Here is a 25255-nt window from a genome sequence, read left to right as displayed (position 1 = left end):
AGGACACATGTGACAGTACAGACGAATTCGATCATACTTGTACCACACGTGATTTAAATTTCTGACCTCGTTTTATATAATTTATTATTGAACTATTATACATCTCGCTATAATTAGCACTTGAATAACAGTTAATTCACAAGTTTAAATCGAATCAAGACTGGCGTCTGATGATTCTGTTGTAATGACTCTCACCCTCTTACCTTTCGTTATTACTAAGATATGGCCGTCTTACACCAATGTCTTGGCAATGTTGAATGCCCGTTCGTCTTGAGACTTGATCATTCTGTTAAAAGGTTATGCTTCATGGATGTTATACACATACATTACAAATTGTGACCGTGCACCTCAAAACGAACATAAAGTTGCACACACTGATTTTGCGTGAGGACTGAAAATAAGTGAAATGGGTCAACCTAGCCGAACTTGACTTTTTTATACTATTTGAAAGAACGGGTCTTCTTTTACATTATGGCAAAATTTGGTACCATAAAACGGGCAGGAAAGTGTGTGTGTGTGTTTTTTTTTTAGTTTATCTCGAACATTTTTGGTAGAATAGTGTGATTAGGTGTGTCTTTAAAATTCCTTTTTTATTTCTGAAAAACCTTGTCCACACTCTTCACTTTCAACTCTAATAACTTTTGAAAGGATAGTGCTACTGCTTTGAAAGTTGGCATTAATTATGGACAGAATGCGTTAATGAGGCATGCTTAATTTCAGTTTAATTTGATAATCCCTTCATTGTTGTTACTCTGGTAGATTACTTCCTGTTTTTTTGTCCCATTCATCGCACAGCCAGCACGGTTTGGTAAAGATTAAGCGCTTGAATAGACACTGTGCTTTAGAACCTCTTTTCTCAGTTCACACTTTTCCTGAGTTTGTGCTTTCTTTCCAATATTTAGATAGGTTAGGAGAGTCCATTTGATTTGAGTTATACGTCATTTTAAAGCTTAAAGTCTGCTCTTTCAGAATATGGTCTTAAATTAAAAATTCATGTCAGGTGACTTGTTTGTTTTGAGGTGCAGGCTCACAATTGTACATGTGACATGTCTATTGTTTTAAAAATAACTGAATGAACGTATTTCTAAGTTAAAGTTTGAATGTATTAATACTATTTCGGCAACCGAAAATAAAGAGACTAATATTGAGACTTGAAATGTCAAAGGGAAATATCACAAGGGTTGATCAATATTACTTTTCAGCATCTAGGAAACTGCTTTCAGAATTTAACTTTCTCGTTATACGTTATATGCACGTAGAACCTGGATTTCGTGGGTGCTTCTCGGACCATCGTCACATTTTTCGGGCAGTGCATGTTTCCGGCTTTAAAGTTGATTCTGGCGAAGAGTGTATGACTACCTGTAGACAGGAACCCGAAGACCGTGATATCGCTGTCAGTGATGAAAGGACGTGCATTTGTTATGGATCAGAAGAATATACCAATTTCACTTCTAGCGTAAACTCTGCACCTTCTTGGACACGTCCTCAACGCAAGGCAAAATCCGGTCAGGAATTCCACTGTTTGTTTGAACGTGAGTATAGACAGCAAGACACTATTGCCTATTGTTATTATTCTCTCTAAACAACATTATCTTTGATAATGTTGATAACATGTAAGCAGTATTAGTACTGATTTTCAGACTTTGCCCACCCCCCCCCCCCTCATTTACTTATCGATGTTTGTGGGATACAGCACTGCACTAAGTACTTCAACAGACAGTACAAGTTGGCCTCAATGTATAAGTTAAATGTTATTAATATATGTTGCGGATTCTGCAGCCCCACCTTCTAGTTATGGGATAAAATCAATGTTAATTCGTCATTTCTGTTCAGAATTTGCAAGAAGTAATAGCTGACAAGAATGAAAAAAGAAGTTGTGATTTTGCAGCCATCTATTTAAGCAACTTAAATGATCTTCCACTAAGAATTTTACATGGGATTTGATTTCTTTTCTTCCACTCATTACACTCACATTTTGTAGGTAAAAAAAAGTCAAGCTCCAAACATTTACTGTAATATATATTTTTTGTTTCAATTAACACTCTCACTTTTATTTTACATAAGAGAGACACACACAACCTTGTCACTTTGGCACCTCCACTGGCACATGACACGATTTGCATCCCGGTATAGCTTCCTTGGAGCTGCGAATGGGATTACTGCAACAAGTAACAAGTAACACCTTACTACGAAATTCTTTTTTTTTTTTTTAAATTGTCGGTCGGAATTTCTGATCATACAGATCATGGATCAGAATTTTCACTGGGGGCAATATCATCACAAAATTTGTGTAAAAAAAAAGTCTTAATTGTGGTGATGTTGTCGCCATTTCTTTGAGTCGGCGGTTATCTATTTTCAGGCTGTTTTTTTTTTTTTTCAGTACAGATTACTTGAAATTGCGACTTTTCTCCTTTATCATGTTTATCAAAAGTTTCTGTCGGGTTTTGTAAGCATCCTGGCCGTGTGTCTGATGGTTATTGGGACTATAATAACACGAGCTTTGGATCTAAGATGACTCTTACTTGTGGAGAAGGTTTCGTGCTAACTGGCAGTGCGACACTGCAGTGTGATGTCAGATTAACTGGATGGTCGACTTACTTCCCGGTTTGGAACGCGTCAGTCCCGTCTTGCCGGGCTCTCGAAAAAACAACAAAAAACGGTAATACAAATTCGTCTTACAGTATGTCATATTGTAAACAGATTGACCTGACCGTCTATAAACTTATGAATGAGTGTAGAGAAATGAGAAAGTTTTGCATTTTGATGTAAGTTGGGGGGGGGGGGGTCATGATCAACTCTTACTGAATGGTCTCCTAACTTGACTCTGCCTTTTCACAACAGATATCCTACCTCCCCAGAACTTAATGACTGACTGACTGACTGATTCATTACTACATTCATTACTATCACTATGCATTACTATCTGATTGAGTTCAATAATAACCACCATATTTAATATATCATCTAGTAGCTGTCAAATTATCAAGGAGATGGGTAAATGGTCAATCTTACTAAGTCATGGCCATGATTTCCTTCACTCATATGAAATGCGCGCCTTCAATGAGGTAGTATCACTATGCTGCGTAGCAAGACGTGATATTTGTATGATTCCTCACAACGAAGTGAGACTTAACTGCTTTTTAATGTGTATCTGACATGTCTGAATAACGTATTCTTTTCAACACTATTCTATCCCTTGAATTTCGTGTGTCCCTTTGCAACACAAAATTTCGATTCCTTTCATAAGCTGGTATATTGTAAAGGTAAGTAATTAAGAACTGGACTCAAAATTTTATAAGACTTACGATGAAAGGTGAAACAATACTACATAATATCCAATACTAGATAATGTCTGAAAGAAATCAAACTGCTATTCTCTGTAGAAATGGAGGTGAAATAATTATGATGAAGTTAAGTTGATTCGTTTTTCTTTTCTTTTTTCATTATGTTGTATATTACCGAATGGTTTCATGCACGAGTGCTCGGAGACATTCTTCTACCACGCAAACTTTCGTTAAAGTTTACCATAAGGATACACCTACGACCTTTAACCACAAAGTACAAAAGCGAAATTGAAAAATATTACATTGTCATCTTTGGTATCCATCTGTCAAACTCCCCAAGGGCGGAACTATTTGCTTTCAAGTAAAAAGAGCTGATCTTGGAAAATGCTTGATAAAAACTGTACATATTTAAAAAAATTCGACTGTCCGAGAGACGTATAATGTCTGTATCTTGTTGCACCAATTGCTTTGGTACACGTTTAAGTATTTGTGAGTGTTTTACAAACAGATAATGAGAGGCAGGATGCCGAAATGAGCACAACACTATCACGCGTTACTGACACCACGTCAAGATTGTCAAGTGAGTACTGCAAGCTGCCTACACATTAAAAAACAAAAACAAAGACATGTTCTGATTTCTCTAGGAAACAAACGAGTGAAACCGTCGCAGTGTTAATCAACCTTTAAATGATTGATAAAAGAAAGTCTGTAATTAAGTGTGCCATTCACATCCGTCATTAAGTGAGTCACCATGTGTACATTCTGGCAACTTGACAGGTATAGCATGTATAAAGCTATGGTCATAGGCCCTTAATTCTCTGCGGCTGGGCAGTGAGATTGTTGCCAATTTCAGCTGGGCAACGCTTACTTTTAAGGACTTGCCGCTGGAGTTCTCATGGTCAGTTGAAATTTTAAGCTGCCCTATTTTCACTGAATTTTAAGGGTTACCAAGCAAGCTGCATAATATTCGGCCGCTCTTAGTTGTGACCTTAGCCCTAAGGAGGTGTAATATCCGCAGTTTGCTTTTTACGTATCATATAGGCATGGAGAATCTGGACTATTAGCAAGAAAAAGTTGAAATGTAATTGCAATGTTTTTAGTGTGCCATTGTATGATAATTTACATGCTGCTGTCTTTGGTTTAAATGAATAAGCGCATGGCAGTCCACTAAAGAACAGACAACATTACCAGAAACAGATATTATGATTTCTTTGGATGAGCTTCTTGTCATAAGCATAAATTATACATGTATAAATAACGAATCCTTTCCACGTTACTTATTCACTTTCTTCACGTTTTCTCTTTAAAAATGCTGCAAAATCTCTGTATTTTTTTTGTATCATTCAGTTCTTTTTACATGTGATAATGGTTTATTTTCTTCTAAGATTTTTCGGAGTCTGGCCATCTTGGAATAAATACCGTAGTCCTCTACACTTTGGGTACCATTCTGTTTGTCGTTCTCACGTTGCTTGGAATCCTTTTTGTGGCTTGGTACAAACATCACAAGAAAAGGTGAGATTTTGCATAATCCAGTATCTTTAATCATTAGTGTCTGTGAATGCGATGGTGTGTGTGTGTTTGTGGGGGGGGGGGGGGGGCGATAGCAGCTAGAAGATAAGCTCCTGTTTACATTTGCTAACCATTGTTCTCGTTTATATTTTTATATTATAATATATGAAATACTTTCAAATTTAGAACGCATTCATACGTTCACACTAACCAGCAAACACATAACGTTTTCAGAACGTTTCCTTAACGTTTTTTATTGAGGTTACGTGTAAAATGGACGCTTTTAAAACGTAAAAAAAAAAAAACATCAAAGTTGGGACTTAGCAAAGGACAGGTTTTTTGGAAAACGTTTGGAAAATGTCAATGGACGTTTGAAAACGTTTTTTATTATGTCTGCTACCTCATCGTATTTGATGAACGTCCACAAATGTTTTTATTAGGTCTGCTATATTGACAGAGAAAAACGGGTGGCTGACTGTCAGGAAGGATCTCTATTTCATGGACTAATTTCGTCTTGATTGGAAGACTGTCAGTACCATGATTTGATGACACGACATCTGTTGGTGCCTGGAGAATCCACTCTGGTGTTTTTATAGAATATAATTTCTTGCTAAGTCCTGCTCGCTGATATCGCCAGTTTCACTCAGCAATCTTGTGTAGTCCCACATACTGAAGTTCAAGCTGCAATAGTCTCCGACTTGCCAAGGTACACTACATTATACTACCGACTACTGCATATGCCTACACTACTCAAGTCATTCCACCAAATTTCCGAGCGAACAATCCAGCTGTGCAGGACATGCATGTCAGCTACCAGATCAACAAAGAACCTTATTAAAGATGCGCTGAAGGATGAAGACGTGTTGACAGCTATCACGGAGGCAGTTGCACAGGCGATGGTAACCAAATTCCAGCACCTCTTTGAAAGAGTGGAGAAACAAGAGGGGCTGATCCTTGATCTTGAGCAAAAGGTCAAAGCTGTTCAGCAGGAAACTGCCAAGCTAAAATCTGATGCTGAGAAAGACCAACAGCTGATCAGGAATCTCCAATCCCAGCTCAACCAACAGGAGCATTATTCCCGTAGAAACTGTATGAGATTCTTTGGAGTCCCCGAAACCAGCGACAAGAGCACAGACACCGTTGTATGCCGCATTACTAAGCAACAACTCGACGTCGACCTGAAACCTGAAGATATTGACAGCAGTCACCGTATCTATCGCGATCGAGATGCCCAACCAACACGCCGTGGAACAGCTAGACCAAGGGCAATCATCGTGAAGCTGACATCATACAAGCATCGTCAACAGCTGCTGAGGAATCGCAGAAAACTCAAGGGTACCGGTGTGAGCATCTGTGAGGACCTCACAGACATCAACAGGAAGCTCCTTCAAGATGCCTTTCTTGCAACCAAAAAAGAGACAGCCACATTCTCGCTGCGTGGTCAGTAGACGGAAAAATCCTGGTCTCTGTCAAAACATCTGGAGGAAAGACGATGCGAAGGCAAATCCACAACAAGAGCGATCTGGATAAAATGTAACTCAGAGCTCTGAGCTTTTACAGGTAGAATTCCTTGTAAATTTACACATACTGTCACCACACCGGATTTTATAGTATTACAGCTGCAATATGATATGTACTAATTCTATCATTTTAGCTTCTTTTATATTAAAATATTAGATTTGTTACTGTTTTAATGTCTTTTAAGTCTGTACATGAATGTGTTATTTGTAATCGGCAAATTGATTTTAATCTGGATAATAGCAATATGCAATGCCAAAACTGTTATGGTAACTTCAACCAGCATATTCAAAGTGAATATTTAGAACATGATTCTAGATATTATCTTCCAGTGGACTTTGATAATCTTGTGGATGATTTAGATACGACTAATTATTTATCGATATGTCATTTTAATTGTAGAAGTATAAAGAAGTATTTTAATTATATGGACACTTTTTTACAAACTTTCAGACACAGGTTTTCACTCATTGCTGTATAAGAAACTTGGCTTAAGCTACAAGAATACTCATCTTGCCTACTATCATATTATATATTTATAGATAATAGACGTAATGATAAACGTGGTGGAGGAGTGGGTTTTTACATATGTGGTGAATTAAAATTTAAAAGAAGACAAGATTTGGAATTATTTGATGAAAACATTGAAACACTTTGTATTGAGATATGCTGTCATAATGAAAATATTATTGTAATGGTTGTATATAGGCCACCTGCTGCTTTTATTTCCCAGTTTCTGAATGCCCTAGAATTGCCTTTTCATAAGATTATGAGGAAAAAGAAAAACTGCTTTGTGGCTGGTGATTTCAACATTAATTTACTTTCATCTATGTCGTTTTCTGATTCCTTTATTGATATGTTTTTGTCATATTCACTTTCTCCGGTAATCTCAAAACCCACTACAATAACAGCACAGTCATCAACACTCCTCGATAATATTTTCATTAATAAGTTTGAGAATATTGTTGTCTCAGGGATATTCACATGTGATATAAGTGACCATTTACCGATATTTGCTGTTATAAGATGCAATCGTAAGAGTAATATAGATCACAATAGATTTCAACGTGTCTTTGATGACTCCTCCATACAGTATTTTTGTAATATGCTTCGAACTCGTAACTGGGAACACGTTGTAAACAGAAGTGGTGTGGATGAACAATTTGAAGCCGTTCTTGCCAAGTATATCTCTTGTTTTATAATTAGTGTTTTCCATTGCAGAAGTGTGTACACAGATTGAAAAAGAAGGATAAACCATGGTTTAATAGTACACTACGGTAAACGTGTAAAAAGAAGTATTTATTGTATCGTATCTTAAGAATCGTAGTGTTAATAATGTACAGAAATTTAAACAATATCGGAATATGGTAAATAAGGAAATACGTAAGAGAAAACGTGAATATTATCATCGGAAATTTAACAACGTGCGTGGGAAAGCATTGTCTATCATAAATGACGTCACGAATAAACAAAGACAGAGTAACTGTATAGATTCATTATAAATCAATGGTCATCTTATTGATGATAAAGAGTCTATCGCACAACATTTTAATGAATATTTTTGCACTATAGGTAGCAATATTATTTCTGATGTTTATGATTCATCTGAATCTATTCATACTTATCTGCACAAACCTGTACAAAGCCAATCCATTTTTTTAAAGCCTATCACAACTGCTGATATATTAACCATTGTAAGTGATCTGAAAATAAACAAAAGTCCTGGTGACGATGATATCCATGTCAATGTATTTAAGAAATCAATTTGTTTTGTAATGGAACCTTTATGTGCAATATTCAATTCATCTTTGGAAAATGGTATTGCGAAGGTAATTCCAGTTTTTAAAAAAGGGGATAAGCACCAATTACAAAACTATAGACCTATATCGCTGTTGTCAATTTTCACCAAATTGTTTGAAAAATTAGTCTATGCTAGATTGATATCTTTCATTGATAAGAATAATATTTTATATCATCAGCAGTTTGGATTTCGACATGGTTATTCCACTTATACGGCATAACTCAAATCAATGGAAAAGATATCAAATGCATTTGAAAATTGTGAGTTTGTGGTTGGATTTTTTTTTACAGATTTAACAAAGGCATTTGATTGTATAGATCATTGTATACTTATTACTAAATTGGAATATTATGGAATGAGAGGGAGTGCTCTGAATTGGTTTCAGAGTTGTTTATCAGATCGTTCACAATATACAATTGTAAATGATATAAAATCAGATTTGTGTTATGTAAAAACAGGCATTCCACAAGGCTCTCTACTGGGTCCCCTCCTTTTTTTTTGTTATTTGTCAATGATCTGCAATTTGTAAGTCCTACTTTGTTTTCTATATTAGTTGCAGATGACACAAACTCATTTTTCTCTGGTCGGGATGTTCATGATGTCAATCATATGGTTAACACAGAAATGAAGAAAGTATATTCTTGGTTTGTTGCAAATCACCTGGTATTAAATGTAGAAAAGAAAAACATGTTATATAATCTTTAAAACAAAGAATAAAGTAATAGATAAAAGAGTTTTACAAATATATTTATAGGTAATGGTAAAATTAAACAAGTGAACAATATTAAATTTCTTGGTGTGATAATTGATGATGGTTTAACATGGAAAGACCATATAAATGATGTCTGTATTAAAATAAGCAGAACTGTAGGTGTTATGAGTTATTTGAAATATGCACTTCCTTAAAAGATTCTTTTAACCATATATCACACAATGATTTCCCCCCATTTAACGTATTATGCAACAGTATGGGTCACACTTCATTGTACTTATCAAACCGTGTGTTATTATTACAAAAGCGTGCAATAAGAATAGTCTGTGACGTAAGTCCTTTTGAGCACACTGCAACATTATTCAAGAAAATGAAAGTTTTAAAAATTGATCAAATAGAGCAATTACATGTGGCCATATTTATATTTTCATATTTCAAAGGCGTTTTACCTGCAACTTTCCATAAGTTATTCGTTCAAAATAGTGCAGTCCATAGTTATAACACAAGATGTGCTAATAACATAATGTTTACCTTTTTTTCCAATATAAGTTTTCAAAGACTACAATCAGATATATTGGAGCTCAGTCCTGGAATGAGTTACCTGCTATTATCAAAGAATGTCCTTCATTATCATCTTTTAAACGTAGATATAGAATGTTTTTAATCCAAAGTGCAGCTGAATAATTATTGGGATATTTGCCTTTCTGTTTTGTTTTGTTTTGTCTTTTGTGTGTATTTTGTCCTTTTTTGCAATTTTATGTATAATTTCTAATGGTATAGATTTATACTAAAAATTTATATCTTTGATTGCAATTTGTAGCCTCATTTGTAAGGGAATCGGCCTTGATAAGTCTTATTTGGTCTTTTTCTGATTCCCACACATGCTAATTATAGCTGTTTGCATCATTCCTTTTGTTTCTTATGTTTGCATCATTCCTTTTGTTTCTTATGTCTCCTTTTGTTTCTTATGTAAACCTTATATGCCCGACGATCATCTTATGCATCGATTGAACATCACCATTCGTAAATTGGACATCTTTTTTTTCCGTGCAAGTCTTTAAGGTTTTAAATGTCGTCTTGCTTTCATCTATGACGTGTACTACATCGCCCAATGTTATCCTCTTTTACACCTTGCGGTATAAAGGATAGTTACTTTTCTTTTGTTGTTATGTTTTCCTTGCTAATTCATGTTTTGGTATTTTGGTATTATACCGAAATAATCTGATTGACTGATTGACTGGGTAGTCTTCTTCCCTGGCGCACTGTCACTGCGACAATTTCCCTCGGCACTGTCTTTTTAAAGTACATCGTATAAACATTAGGTTTATTTGTTTCATACCTGTGAGCTTGTTAGGGCTATAACCGATTTTTTATTTTCATTTTTTATTACTCCAAATGCTTGTGATTGAACTATACTTCCTTCAAGATGGCATTCCGCAGTTACAGCTACAGTACCTTTATTTACCGGTGTCTGTGTGTAGAGATAGTTGCTTTTTTTTAACTTTCTACCCACATTCCAATATTGCAGATAATATACATCACTCAGTTAATTTCTGTGATTCAGATAGTTTGAGACGAAATGCAGGTAACCAACTGGGTTCTTTATCTTCTCCACTCTATTTAATTAACTACCTAATGAGAGTTATGAATAATTGAAAAGTATTGTTTCACACCCATCGTTCAAGCTAAAGCCAATTCGAATGTCATGATATTCTACATGTATATTGCTACTCTTCATCATAAGGCATGACATTGAATACGTAAATATAGCAGGATGACTGTATAATGTGTCACCTACAGTATTCAAGCAATTCAAGTCAAATTTAGTATGTATTATGATTTAGAAGTGTAGTTTTGCAAGACACCAATGAGTTAGTATAACGGAAATGTGTTGCCATGGTAACCACTCATCTTTGTATTTAAATAGACCATTTAAGGTATGAAGGTTAAATTCGGTGTATTTGGTATTAACGTCATTGCCCTCATGACATCACCTACTATAAAGCAACACTCGGGACGGGGATATAAATCGTCTTCACTGATAATTTTAATTATCTGTGTGGTTTTTTTTTTTTCTCTCTACCCACGTTTCACTACTGCTCCGCAGTTATTATATAACATCTTGTTAATTCCATGGTCTGTAAGTCACAGACTTGAGTATTGTATCACAGTGCTTACATTACATTCCAGTGTATTCCACTGCATTTGTACCCTCCAGACATTCATCAATTTTAGCGAGTGGCGGCAGTTCCTTCTATGTCGAGTGTGTATATAGTTTATATTCATAGCTTCTACTCCTACCATTATGTAACATGTATTCCTTGTTTCGTTTATTTTTTTCGTGTGTTTGTCTAGTATTGTATTGTGAGTTGAAAATGTCGATGCGCCGCTCTCTTGCATTCCGTATATCACCTACATTTCTGCCCCTGCTTCTTCTGCACTTCTCTCTGGGTCTTTGCCTCGTACACTTGAATGTACCTTTGTTCTTACCACCAGCGAATATTGTAATTTCATTTATTTATGATGGATAGTACGTCACAGGTTGTGAATTTTCCTTTTCACTCTCTAAACAATGAAGATTTTTTTTTTTGATATGTTTAATCATGGCTCGGTATCTCATGCAATGAATGAATCCGACAGTAAATGTTTCCAAGCAAATTATGATCTTAATTCTCATATTAAAAGTGTAGCTTTTGGTGAAGATAATAATGAACAATATCTTAGTTCTGAATATTTTACAATTAATCAATTCAAAGCTCTAACTGAATTATCTCAAAGTTTTTCCTTGATGCAACTCAATATAAGGAGTTTGAATCGTAATTTCGATAATTTTTGCTGTTTTATGAATGACATTCATAAATCATCTTTCTCTGTAATTGGACTGAGTGAAACATGGATCAGTCCGACTTCTATCCCTACGTTCTCTCTTCCCGGTTATGATTTCATAGAAAACAGTCGCCAGCACAAGAAAGGCGGAGGAGTTGCCCTATACGTAAAGAAAGACCTTAATTACATTATTCACAGTGGATTGAACTGCATGAGTGAAGCTGTAGAATCCCTCTTTATTGAAGTTAACGTGCCTTGTTCTAGGAATATACTTGTATTAGTCATTTATCGACCCCCTAATTCTGAGATGCACGTTTTTTTTTTAGTTATTTGCAATCATTACTGCAAAGTCCGATTTTCAACAATAAAGATTGTTATATTATGGGAGATTTTAACATAGATTTATCTAAGTTTCAGACATTAAACTCAGCTCAGAATTTATTAGATATTATGATGTCCTCATCCTTTTTACCCCTTATAACAAAGCCAACTCGAGTAACTGATCACTCAGCAACTCTAATTGACAACATATTTTGCAATATTAACCCCTTACCCTTTTCTGGCATTGTTTTATCAGATTTGTCCGACCATTACCCCATATTTACCCATAATCCTTATAATCGCAAACGTAATCTGAATTCCTCTGCAATGTATTTTCGAAAAATTACCCCCGATAATGTAGCTAGGTTGCAAAATGGCCTTAATGAAGTAGATTGGTCTGAGGTATATGATGCTGAGGACCCAAATAATGCTTATGATTTATTCATGAGAAAATTGAATTCACTTTTATGTATGTTCCTTTAGTTAAGAAAAATAATAGCAATTATAAAAAATCCCCGAGACTTCCGTGGATATCGAAATCTTTGCTGCGGTCAATTAACCGAAAAAATAATTTGTATTATGCTGATAAAATTAAACACACTGAGGAATCTCGTCATAAGTATATTTCATATAAGAATGTTCTTACTCAAATTTTGCGTTGTGCAAAGCGAAAATATTTCAGTGACCAGATATATTATTTTAAACATGATATCCAAAATACTTGGAAAGTTATTGATTCTGCCATTAATAGAAACAAACCAACATCCCGTATTACTACAATCAAACATAATGATCTTATTATTGTTGACCCAAGGTCTATAGCTGATGTTTTTAATCAATATTTTTCACAAATAGGAAATAGTTTTGCTAGAAAGATTCCCAAGTCCCAAAAGTTATTTGTCGATTTTTTACATACGCCCAATTCTAGCTCCTGTTTTTTTGCTCCCACTCACCGGAATGAACTACATGATATAGTTCAGAATTTAAAGAGTAAAAAAAGTGTTGGTTATGATAATATTGATAATGTTCTTTTAAAACACATTATAAACTGCATTGTGGATCCTTTGGTTCATGTGTTTAATTTGTCTTTACGTAATGGTGTTGTCCGCGAGGAAATGAAAGTATCTAAGGTTATTCCAATTTTTAAGAAAGGGGATAGGGAAGACATCAGTAATTATAGACCAATATCTTTGTTATCCATTATCTCTAAATTATTAGAAAAAGTTGTACATTTTAGACTCTTGGATTTTCTCAATAAGCATAAGATTATTTCAAATAATCAATTTGGTTTCCGGCAACAACACAACACATCCCATGTAGTTCTTACTTTCCTAGACAAAGTCTCCAAAGCCATTGATAATTATCATCATACTATAGGTGTGTTCCTGGACTTCTCCAAGGCCTTCGATACCATTGACCACAAAATACTCCTTTACAAATTATCTCATTATGGTATTCGTGGCATGGCCTTGGAGTGGTTCAGGAGTTACCTTACCAATCGCAAACAATTTGTTTATATTAATGGTCACAAATCTGCTATGCATGATATCACTTGTGGTGTACCGCAAGGAAGTTTACTTGGTCCACTTTTATTTGTGGTTTACATCAATGATATCATAAATTCATCAAGTATTCTTTCCTTTTTATTATTTGCTGATGATACAAATGTGTTCCTTTCCAGCTCTGATCCAGTGTATTTGATCGATACTATGAACATCGAGATAAAAAAGTTACTTCATTGGACTAGAGCTAACAAATTGTCAATTAATCTTCAAAAAACTAAATGTATGCTTTTCAGTAATTCTTTAGAAAAGTTATCTCAGAATATTTATTTGGACAATATAGCCATAGAGTGTTTTCTTCAATTAAATTTTTAGGTTTGACTCTTGATAATAAGCTCACCTGGAATTTGCATATCGATTCAATTTGCCGCACAATTTCTAGAAATGTGGGTGTTATCACTAAAGTTAAATTTTATTTTCCGAAAAATGTTTTGTTAATGTTATATTCATCTTTGATCTTACCCTATCTGAACTATGGCATTCTCGCCTGGGGCAACACTTACTCCTCATATTTAGAAAGAATATTATTATTGCAGAAAAAAGCTCTTCGTATCATTTGTAGAGAATCGTGGAGATGTCATACTACTGACTTGTTTCATCAAAATATTTTAAAAATTAAGGATTTATATTGTTTGAATTTAGGTCAGTTTATGTACAAACTCATAAATCACTCCCTTCCTTTGATGTTTGACTCTATGTTCCTTTCCACGTGTATGTAAGAGAGCTGCTTTGTTACTGTGTTATATGTGTGTGCGTTTGAGTGCGTACTCGTTTTTGTGTTCTGGTTCCCGTGGATTATGTTAAAATGTCTCGTGTAATACTATTATAAAGCGACTCCGAGGTGACTGCATTCTACAAGCTTGGCTTTTTAGCAGTCCCCTCCATTTCCGACCTTTTCTTTGTTATGATTCAGTCACATTTTGTCCTTGTACTTCTTCTACCAAAATATGTTTTTTGTTTCATGTAAACAAAAGACGTGTATTTAAATTTCATTTGGACATGTAAAAGTTACTTTGTACTGACTTTGTGTATATGCAATGTCATATTATATGGTTTGGCCGGAAATGAAATTAAAAAAAAATGAAATTAAATGAAATTAAATGAATGAACCTAATGTGCAATATATGTTATGTCCGTGTACATGTATTTGTGTTTTTTATACTTTTTAGCATGTGGAATGAATAAGATTGAATTGAATTGACTTCGTCTTTAATGAACGTTTATAGGACGTTTTTGTTTGGTTCGCTACGTGTTCGTCATTGGTTTCTTTACAATGAATATTCCTGCCTGCTTATGAATATTCAAATAAGAAAATATAAGATTTTTGTGTGATCTAATTTTAGTAACCATATCTTCATACATTCAAACATGTTGTTGGTGTATAAAAGAACGTGATACAGATTCATCAATAAGGAATAGGATGTAGTATAGGTATAGGTGGTAGGACAATAGGAACAGATTAGGATAGGATTATATAGAATTAAGATTTGGGTACATTAATCCCAGAATGTCCCTGAATAATCTCATAACTAAATATATATTTTTAAAAACCCAATAAAAAATAAGCAGAAATCGTTCTTGAAAGGTTCTCTGGACGTTCTAGACGGATATGAAAGGTTTTCTAAACGTTCTTGAACGGCACATAAGACTTAGGCGTTCTTAAAACTTTTTTAACGTTCTGGACGGTTTTTAAAGGTTTTCTGGACGTCCACAGAACGTCCATAGAACGTTTTGAATATTCTTACAAAGGTTTTGCTGACGTCTCTAACGTTCAAAAGGTTTTCTGAAGGTCCTTAAAAATTGCGATAGGTTTTTTATTGGTTTTTTAAACGTTTAAAAACATTTTATTACATCCATTTGAAACGTTTTAAATACGTCGAAAACCTTCTAGAAAAAGACGTTCTGAAAGCGTTTTGACAAAACGTCCAAATAACAAACTTTGAACGTTTCAAGAACGTTCAGAAAACGTCCACGTGTAAGCTGGGTTTATAATTCTTGTGTTTCAGGAATTGCTATCTGGATCTGGATCTGGTGGGATACTGCACAAACTCCACATCAGGGATACACACGTGCAGGCGTGGTCGAATGAGCGGAGTGTTTATACTTTATAATGTGCTTTTTAGATGATTTTCCCCAAGTCAAATACATTCAACTTCTGTTTAAATGAGTTTAGGCTGGGAGCTGATATCCGGTGGAAGAAGGTTCCATTCAGCACAGGTTCTTGGGAATAAAGAGTACTGCATAACAATCTGTTGATGTTTTTAATTTTTCAAAGGAGATAGACTGTTGTTGCCTTGTCGTCCTGCTCTTTTTCCATTGAGCTTGATTTCAAATGAGACGTGTCCAGAGCAATAAGATTGTTGACCGATTTATAAAGTAGTGTCAGTCTAAGGGCAGCCCTACGATGTTCAAGTTGTTTCTACTCAAGGCGTTCAAGCATGTCAGTGACACTGGAGGTTCTTTGGTGGATGTTGAGGACAAATCTAGCAGATCGTCGTTGAGTAGCTTCCAGTTGAGTTATATACTCCTTCTGGTATGGATCCCAAACTGATGCGCAGTACTCTAGTCTGGGTCGTACGAGGGTTTTGTAGGCGATGGATTTGACTTTTGACGAGCAACTGAAGAGGTTTCTTCGCAGGAGGCCAAGGATTTGGTTTCCTTTTGAAGAAACACCTCGAATGTGACTTGCCCAGTTCAGTTTATTGTTTAATTGAATCCATAAATAAGTGTGATCTGTGACAGCCTCCAAGATGGTTTCTCCGATATGATAAGTTGCCTTGGTTGGGTTCTTTTTATGTGAAATGTGCATAACAAAACATTTTGTTTTGTTGAGTCTCATCTGCCATTGTTGTTCCCACATTCTCAGACGATCAAGATCTGTTTGAAGGGCCTGACTATCTTATGTCGTGTGAATCTCCTTGTACATAATACAGTCGTCTGCTAATAGGCGAATTGTTGAAGAAGAGTCATTAGAGATGTCGCTTAAGTAGAGAAGAAAGAAGAGGGGTCCAAGGACAGTACCCTGTGGAACTCCTGACAGAACTGGTACTGAGGTGGATGCGACACCTTCGATTGTTTGACCACTATGTGGTACCCGTATAATTGTGTTTCAATATTAATCAATGAATTTTATTTTCTACCAGTTTTCAAGAATTAATGTTTAAATCATTACATTATAGTTACCATTTGTCGGATTTTTTTTTTTGTATTCTTGTCTTTCAGTAACAGACGAAGACCTTCGCAAGCTTCGAACCAGCTATTGCAAATGCATTATGTGTCCACTACCAACCAAAATCAGCGCTCTGCTAATCACTTTGCATTGAACACTACCGGTACCAACGACGGAGCAGAGGGCCACCCTTTCCAAAATCAGCCAGATAACACATTCAGAGACGTCTCGGCATACGAAGAAGACCCATACCACATCTACCAGGATGCTACGGAGGTAGTCAGGGGGGCTTCCGAGCCCTCAAGCGTTGAGCAAATCTCCCCTGATGCGTTTTCTTCACATACTAACATCGATACCACTGGCACCACGTCAGTAACCTCAGTGAACATCCCGTACATTCATAGCAACAACGGCATACAGGGGACACCACTTGATCAAACGACAAACGCCCATGAGGACGGTGTCTACCAAGATGTAGACCTTGAGAGCAACAGATTGGTGAAAGAAAGTGTCTCTACATCCTCTGGTGGAGCGCACTTGTTTGATGACACATCTTACAATTCACTAAACTTTGCCGGTAAATCTGACGGTGTTTGTAGACAAAGACAGGATACTAGCATTGTCACTGTGTCTAATACGAAAGGGGAGATGGAAAACGAATATGCAAAGTCATGCCATTTTGATGATTTTGCCAAGTTTAGAAATATTTCAAGAGACAATGACTACGATCACATCAATCATGCCTTACTGGACGACAGAGCACAAGTTCACAAGCCATCTCATCCACCTAAGTCCTCGATTCCAAAGCCTGACCTTCACCCTAACAGAAAAGAATGTACGTCTTACAGCTCCAATATAGACTCCGCAACAGCGGCGCCTTCTGAAGAAGTTTTTTACTTTCAGCTAGATCCGGGGGTAGCTAAAGACATTGAAACTAGCAACAGGCCATTCCATCCTGATGTTTTCGACTCGGGTGAATACAGTTTGCTTAATTCTGAGAAACATTCCACCGATATCCCTCTTCCTGATGAGAGAGAATCTGATAACTTTACTGAGCGCCATGCCGCCGAAACCCCGATCAGAGAGGACGCGTGAATAAAGCAGTGGAGATATCTTTGCCAGCAAAACCAACAAAGTGCGAAGGGTTGTATGCTAAGGTGGACAAAACTCGAAAAGAACGCAATGTTGAGGGTTCAGCGGACCAATTGATGGACGAAAAATGTTCTACAATTATTGTGGACGAAACACGTGACTTACAGTCCTGTATGCACTGCAGGCACAAAATCAGCGTCCCATGAGGAAATGTAAATGAATATCAACAAAATGTAAAAGGTGCTATACGTTGAACTCATATGATCAAGTGTGATCTTATAATGGAAGCAAGCGTTCACTTTCTGGAACGCTTCATAATTTTAGCAGAGTTTATATATTTCTGGTATTGGAATTACATGGCTTCCTGTAACAGCTCGATAGATTAGTTCACCCAAATATATGAGTGGATTGAGTGACTGCAGGAATATCGGAAATACGCATCAGACAAAGTTTGAGGAATATTGGACAATCCGTTAAAAAAAAAAAAAAAGTGTTTCATGTTTTAGTGCCCTCATCGCTAAATGGGACGACCACTACAGTTTCTGATGCCACATAATCATAATGTACTACGATGTAAACAAAATATAAAGAAAATTCCACAAAAAGTCCTCTTTTTTCCTAGCAAGTACACATTGCCTTTAGCTGTTACTGACTCATGTTAAGCGTACTATATCCCCCTACTTCCTGATAGAAGCAAACAAAATGTTTTATATTATGTTAAAAAGTGCAAAAACTTCAATTTTCTTGATACTGTCTCAATATTGTTCATAGTCTGTGACCTGACGGACAGTAGTAGTCTTCTCGTCCAGGAATGGCAAAAAAAAAAAAAAATGATGTATAGGTTTTTAACTGACTGTCTGATTTTTCTCAGACTTTCACTGATGTGTTTTGCAATATTGCTGCTTTCTCTCAATCCACACATTTGTTTGGGTCACCTTTTCTCTACTCGCTGCTTGTTCAATTCGTTGGAACATCTAGGGAGGCGATAGTGTAAATGGATAAACAGTAAATATGAAAACATTATGGTATCACTCGTCTAACAATTAACCGACGAAAGAATATACCTTTGAATCATCACACTTTATTATCGTAAATAGATATTTCATCTTTAAAAAAAAAAATCCCTTTTATATTTCATGAGGTCTCCACGTGCTTTAAGGGATGAGTAGACTCAAAATTATGCTATCAGACTAAATGAGACATCTAAACTTGATAGAGAGGTATCACGTGTGCTATCAAAGTCTACAATGAATCCTAGTCACCCATGACAAGTGAAAGAGGGACTAAATGTATTAGAAGATACTTTATGTTAGTGTTTTTAATTACCATACACTTGATTATGATATTCCACTTACCTAATAAATGTATTGAATCTATATCACATGTACACTCTACATACATTTGGCCTACCAAACAGTGCCAAAATACGTGCTGTAGAATAAGCTAAGAATCAAAATTGTTCTGGCACGAAATTTCACAGAAAGTTCACAAACACAAACGGTTACATTCCTCAGATAAGGAAAGAAGTGGGTGTTCTGATATTGCAAAATCGTATCTCATAACTCTTGAGTTCTCTGTGAAAGTCAAAATTTTGTGGAGAAAAAAAAAAAAAGATATAGCATACTCGGATAGCTACAGGCCGTGTCATCGTGGAACTCATCACAAAGTTTATAACCATGATTATGAAATCACTAATAACATTTAATCATATATATATATATATATATATATATATATATATATATATGTATAGTGTTGTATATATACATATTGTACATTGATTATACTCGTAGGCACCATGCATTTCTATCAACATGGCGATAAGTTCAGATTGCTGTGTTCTAGTATAGGTATTTTCTGAAAAGTTTTTAGAAGTAAAACAAGATGCATTTGCAGAGTTTACAAGAGAGTACACATTCTTGGGAAAGAGTGTATTGAGAAAAGACGTGAGGTTGACTGCCTTTTCAATCACACAGTGGTGATGTATGCAATGAATGGAACAAATACCAGGATATGAATAACAATAGCAACTCTATGAAGAATGCAAACTGAAATGACAGTTTGCACGCTCAGGAAGCACACTCTACTCATGATTGAGAACCTTTTGATAAAATAGCATCATCTTTTCAAAGTTATACGAATATTGAAAGTTAAAGGTGTTTCATAACAATTTTTCGTATGAAGTCCAACTTTCAAAATATTAGTATTATATAGAATTATTGATCTTTCAGAAAGTATGATCAGATCGCACGCCTGGTTCATTTGTGGGTTTTGTGATTCATTGTCGAATTTGAATATGAAGATTTTAAATGCAAAAACCGGTACTTCCATTTCATAGTAATAACATTGGTTGAACGTAAAGCTAAAGGCAATTACCTTCACTTATTATACATTTTGCCAAGCCAACAATGTATGAATACATCAGGGAACAAGAAATTTCAGTGGTCATGATGGTTAGATGTTTTCTCGACATTCTATGACTTCCCAGAGGTGACAAGACAAGAAATGAATTATTGGACGCCGAGATAACTCAGCCTCAAAGGTATCAACATGATATATTCTATCGTGTGTAATTTTAGATATTATTTGAGGTGAAACTCAGTCAAAGGATAGAATACAGGAGCTCAGAGTTATCTTTTAAGAAATGATTATATGGCATCGTGAAATACATTGTAGTCTTTTTAGTTCAAGGGTATTTTCGGTTTCTATCAGATATCTTAAAGGTATTAGCCCACATTTGTAAACCTGCAGCAATTGGTCTCATAGTTAGCATGGAGTTTGGGTATGATTGCAGTAACACCTGTGCAAAATTTCGTTCCAATTAGTCCATTACTTTCATAAAAATAAATGAAAATGCACCGTAATCCGTATGCATGCGTATAACGCTCGCTAGCTCCGGTCCACGTACGTGTTACATGTACAATGTACCTAGCTATAGCCCGCGCTCGTAATTCGATTTTGGGTCGGGTTGACCCGGTTTGAAAATTGATTTTAAAACGATGATTTTCTCCCTCCTATCGAATGGTATAGACAAAGAGCGACAGGTGAGGTATGTTACTGTTATAACTTGTACTTGAAGTCATATTGGACCTGTTTTATGCAGTTTTGATTTTCGTGGGTTTGCAAATGTGGGCTAGTACCTTTAATAAACTGTTAAACATCAAAGCCCAGAAGAGTACAGAACAGTCCAGACGAGGTACACATTTACACATAATTATATAAATTTATGTGTTTGTGTGTGTCGAAATATCAAAAGTGATATCTGTCAAATAGCAAAAATCATTTTTCTACTACATTATGATATAATCGTCCCTATGACGCATAATGTGATACATCATATATATATAATTATATATATATTTATTATATATATATATATATATATATATATATATATAGTTATACATATATATATATATGAAGAGTTTGTTTGCAAAAACCGATAAGTCCATATTTGCCAAATGGAGATATTTGCGATTAAAGGTCAAGAAAAATAAAGAGAATAATAAGAAAATTTTTGCTTCTTTTGACCATAACTTCAAAAATATACCTTTATATGTAATGACCAACATATCATTTAAAAGGTATTATTTTGTACTTTATGACAGAGATCGTATTTCAAAATCTTCAAAAATGGACTTATCGGTTTTTGCAAACAAACCCTTCATATGTATATATTATACATATATGGAGAGTGGGAGAGAGAGAGAAAGAGAAAGAGATGTGTGCCCGATATGCTGCATAAAATGTTTGTATAGATTTGCGTGTGCATGTATATTATACATTTCTTATGTCGGCACAATTCAGAAACTCGAAATTCCTGAATGTGATCATGTTATCAAATTAGTGTCAGTAAAGGTAAGTTGAAATTATCACTTCAATAAGTAAATGTAGGGTCAGAGCATATTAGAGACCTAAGTATTATTTTGTCTTCATGACTGCATTGTAAATGTACGCGGTGTTTCGTTTGGCTCAAAGAATGATAGCGTTCACCAATTTGTAAGATTTTTTTTTTTTTTTTTATGATAATGAATTTCAAGGACCACTATTTTGAATTTTGAACAAGGGTTGTGTTGTTTATATTAACCAGATAAAAGTCATTCATACAAAATCAAATAATAAAGATATTTGTTCACTGTACGTCTGTTATGTTTGTATTATACATTATGCAGTGTTTCGTACTAATTATGCTGTACATTGGTATGCTTGAGAGACGAATGGGAAGAGGATAATCATAGAACAATTCATTGTGTGTGTGTGGGGGGGGGGGGCGGTAGTGCAATGAGTTCTTTTTCGCAAAGATCATGAGCTATTATATAGAATATGTTAGCTTTAGAGGTATACATACATATAAATGCACATTATGCTTAAATCTACAATGGGTTTATGCAATCTTATTCTATGTAAACATACCATGTGCGTTTGTTATATATGAAGAGTTTGTTTGCAAAAACCGATAAGTCCATATTTGCCAAATGGAGATATTTGCGATTAAAGGTCAAGAAAAATAAAGAGAATAATAAGAAAATCTTTGCTTCTTTTGACCATAACTTTAAAAATATACCTTTATATGTAGTGATCAATATATCATTTAAAAGGTATCATTTTGTACTTTATGACAGAGATCGTACTTCAAAATCTTCAAAAATGGACTTATCGGTTTTTGCAAACAAGCCCTTCATATATATTATTAACATGTATATATATATATATATATATATATATATATATATATATATATATATATATATATATATATGTATATATATATATACATATATATATATATATATATATATATATGAAGAGTAACTGTTTGTTTGCAAAAACCGATAAGTCCATATTTGCCAAATGGAGATATTTGCGATTAAAGTTCAAGAAAAATAAAGAGAATAATAAGAAGATTTTTGCTTCGTTTGACCATAACTTAAAAAATATACCTTTATATGTAGTGACCCAAAAAACATATAAAAAGTATTATTTTGTACTTTATGACAGAGATCGTACTTCAAAATCTTCAAAAATGGACTTATCGGTTTTTGCAAACAAACCCTTCATATATATATATATATATATATATATATATATATATATATATATACATATCTGTATATACATATATACAATACGATGGGATAAGGGCATTCACTGGCGTAGCTACTTCAACATACATGTAGTTTATTTCCAAAATTTCTGTCATTTTAAGACCTTCATTAGGGCTGTGAAGTGATACATAAAACGACTCTGGTATAAACAAGCTGCACTCGTTAGCAGTATAAGTCTAACTAACATGAGTCTATTATGACCATTTCACCAATGGGTTCGTAGTTGTATAAAAAGATAAGTTAGACTTATACTGCAAACAGACATGTGTAACAGATACTCGTTGAGAAAGCCCCTCCTTCCCTCTTCAACAGATACTCGTTGAGAAAGCCCCTCCTTCCCTCTTCAACAACCCACCCACAGCCCTTAAAATAAGAAACGGGAAAGGGGGAGCTGGGTGCTCTTATCAACCAGGAAGATTTTGTAATGATTGTATTGTATGCTTTCAGAAACATCTCATCCAAACATTTCTAAAAATAACAAGATCAGAGAAGACCGCTCTTACTGTAGGTCTTTAACCCTATAAAGCCCAAAGGGGGGGGGGGGGCACATTGTGCCCCCCTATCATATTTTCGTTTGCCACTCCCACACCCTTTACTCGATTTCAACCAAATTTGGTGACTTTTCCTAGAATCTTATTGCGAACATTTTGATTCATAATTTATGTCCAATATTGCTGGTTGCCATAAACCATACACCATACACCATAAACCATAAACCATAAACTGACAACCATGTTCGTCAGATTTTGCATGATTTTCTGTTCCAATTTCAGTATAACAGTATTCAGTAAACAGTATAATAATGGATGAAATGGGGGTTTTCGTGGCTGTAATTTGCTGAAGGACCAAAATGTGAAGTAATAATTGTTGTGAATTACCCTGAAATGCTCTTCTTATTATTTCCTTTATTTTTATACGACATAGGCATCAAACAATAGATATAATAGAAATAATCGAAAATACAGCATTTTTCAAAGACTACCCTTTTATTCTAGGTTATTTTCACACAAGCTTTGCCTGTAATATCTTTTGTTTATCATATTATCAATCTGCAAACTCAAAATTTCAATGTTTTGAAAATATGAAATATGATACCAATATTATATGTACCCATTCCAAGCAAAACATCATAGGTTTCATATATTTCTCTATATTGTAATGAACAGCGCCCCCACATGTTGACCATGAGAAATTTCAACCATTACAAATAGTGAAGGTTGACTTGCTTTTCCTTTATGGTAAATATGAAAATGATTGATATAAAATAGAATCATATATACTCGGGATAAAGAAATAAAAAGAAAAAACATGACTTTACCATATTTCCTATGTATTTCTTTATATTTTGGTAAATAGCGCCCTCAGTGGATGACCTTAAGAAATTTCAAATGTCGGGTCACGTAGAGTATGAGTTGCTCTACCCATGTGTCAAATATGATGGCCATACATCATATAATAAAGAAGTTATATAGGTGGGGGGGGGGCACAATGTCCCCCCCCCCCCCTTGGGCCTGGAAGGGGTCAAAATAGCTTGGGCTTTGTAGGGTTAATGGATAATCCTGTCTTTCCCAAATTGTATACTTACACATATCTATAGCAGAAAAGCAAATAATAATTTTTTTTTTCAGCCCTCAACAACTGCAATTCTATTAGAAAGGCTGTCATTCCTGCTATAATTGTTTACCAGAGGAAAACCATTTTCAGATTACCTGTTATGAATATATTAGCCTGAACCCAAAATAACTTTTAAGGTGACCTTTAACAAGGGAAAGTTGACTGCACACCAGAAAACCAACTTCAGAATCGAATTCATTGACCCAGGAAACCTCTAAGATTGACTATGTAATGATTGTAACCTTTTTAGGGTAACCCTTTAACCCGTTCCTTACGGGAACCTGGTTTACCAGGTTCCCATGGGAGCAACTGATATACGGGAACCTGGTTTAGCAGGTTCCCAAAATGAAGACAAGGGTGCCTGTTTCAGTGGCCTAAATTCATGTTTCTTTGTGTTAGAATGCTCAGAAAAGTGGGTTTGTTCTATCAGGATTTGTTCTCCTGCTGTTAAAAAAGGGGGTTTTACAGTATTATGTACCTTTTCCTGATTTAGTTTTTTGCTTGTTCTGCTGTAAACTCGTACGAACATGTACATAATGATCAAAGCTGAGATCAGTTAGAAATGCGGGTTCGCTGACCCCAGTCACCTCATTCAGGTACGTGGTTTTGTGTAGAACAAAATATTCTGAGAGCTCATCATCGCACGCTCTATTCATACCTCGCACCCGATCGATATTTCCATTGTTCACGGGCACATGTAGTTGACCGCAGAAAGGGGGACACAATGAACAACTTGACTACC

The 25255-nt window shown here is 35.2% G+C and overlaps 1 pseudogene; it reads left to right on the top strand.

Annotated features, from left to right (window-relative positions):
• LOC140239687 (uncharacterized) overlaps positions 1-18000 on the top strand; it is a 59324-nt pseudogene extending 41324 nt beyond the window's left edge.
• The last annotated feature ends 7255 nt before the right edge of the window (positions 18001-25255 follow it).

The sequence above is a fragment of the Diadema setosum genome, chromosome 16 (assembly GCF_964275005.1).
Source record: "Diadema setosum chromosome 16, eeDiaSeto1, whole genome shotgun sequence".
In the NCBI taxonomy this organism is placed as follows: Eukaryota; Metazoa; Echinodermata; class Echinoidea; order Diadematoida; family Diadematidae; genus Diadema; species Diadema setosum.
The sequence above is the reverse complement of the archived record's forward strand: the minus strand, read 5'-3'. Positions and strand labels throughout refer to the sequence as shown.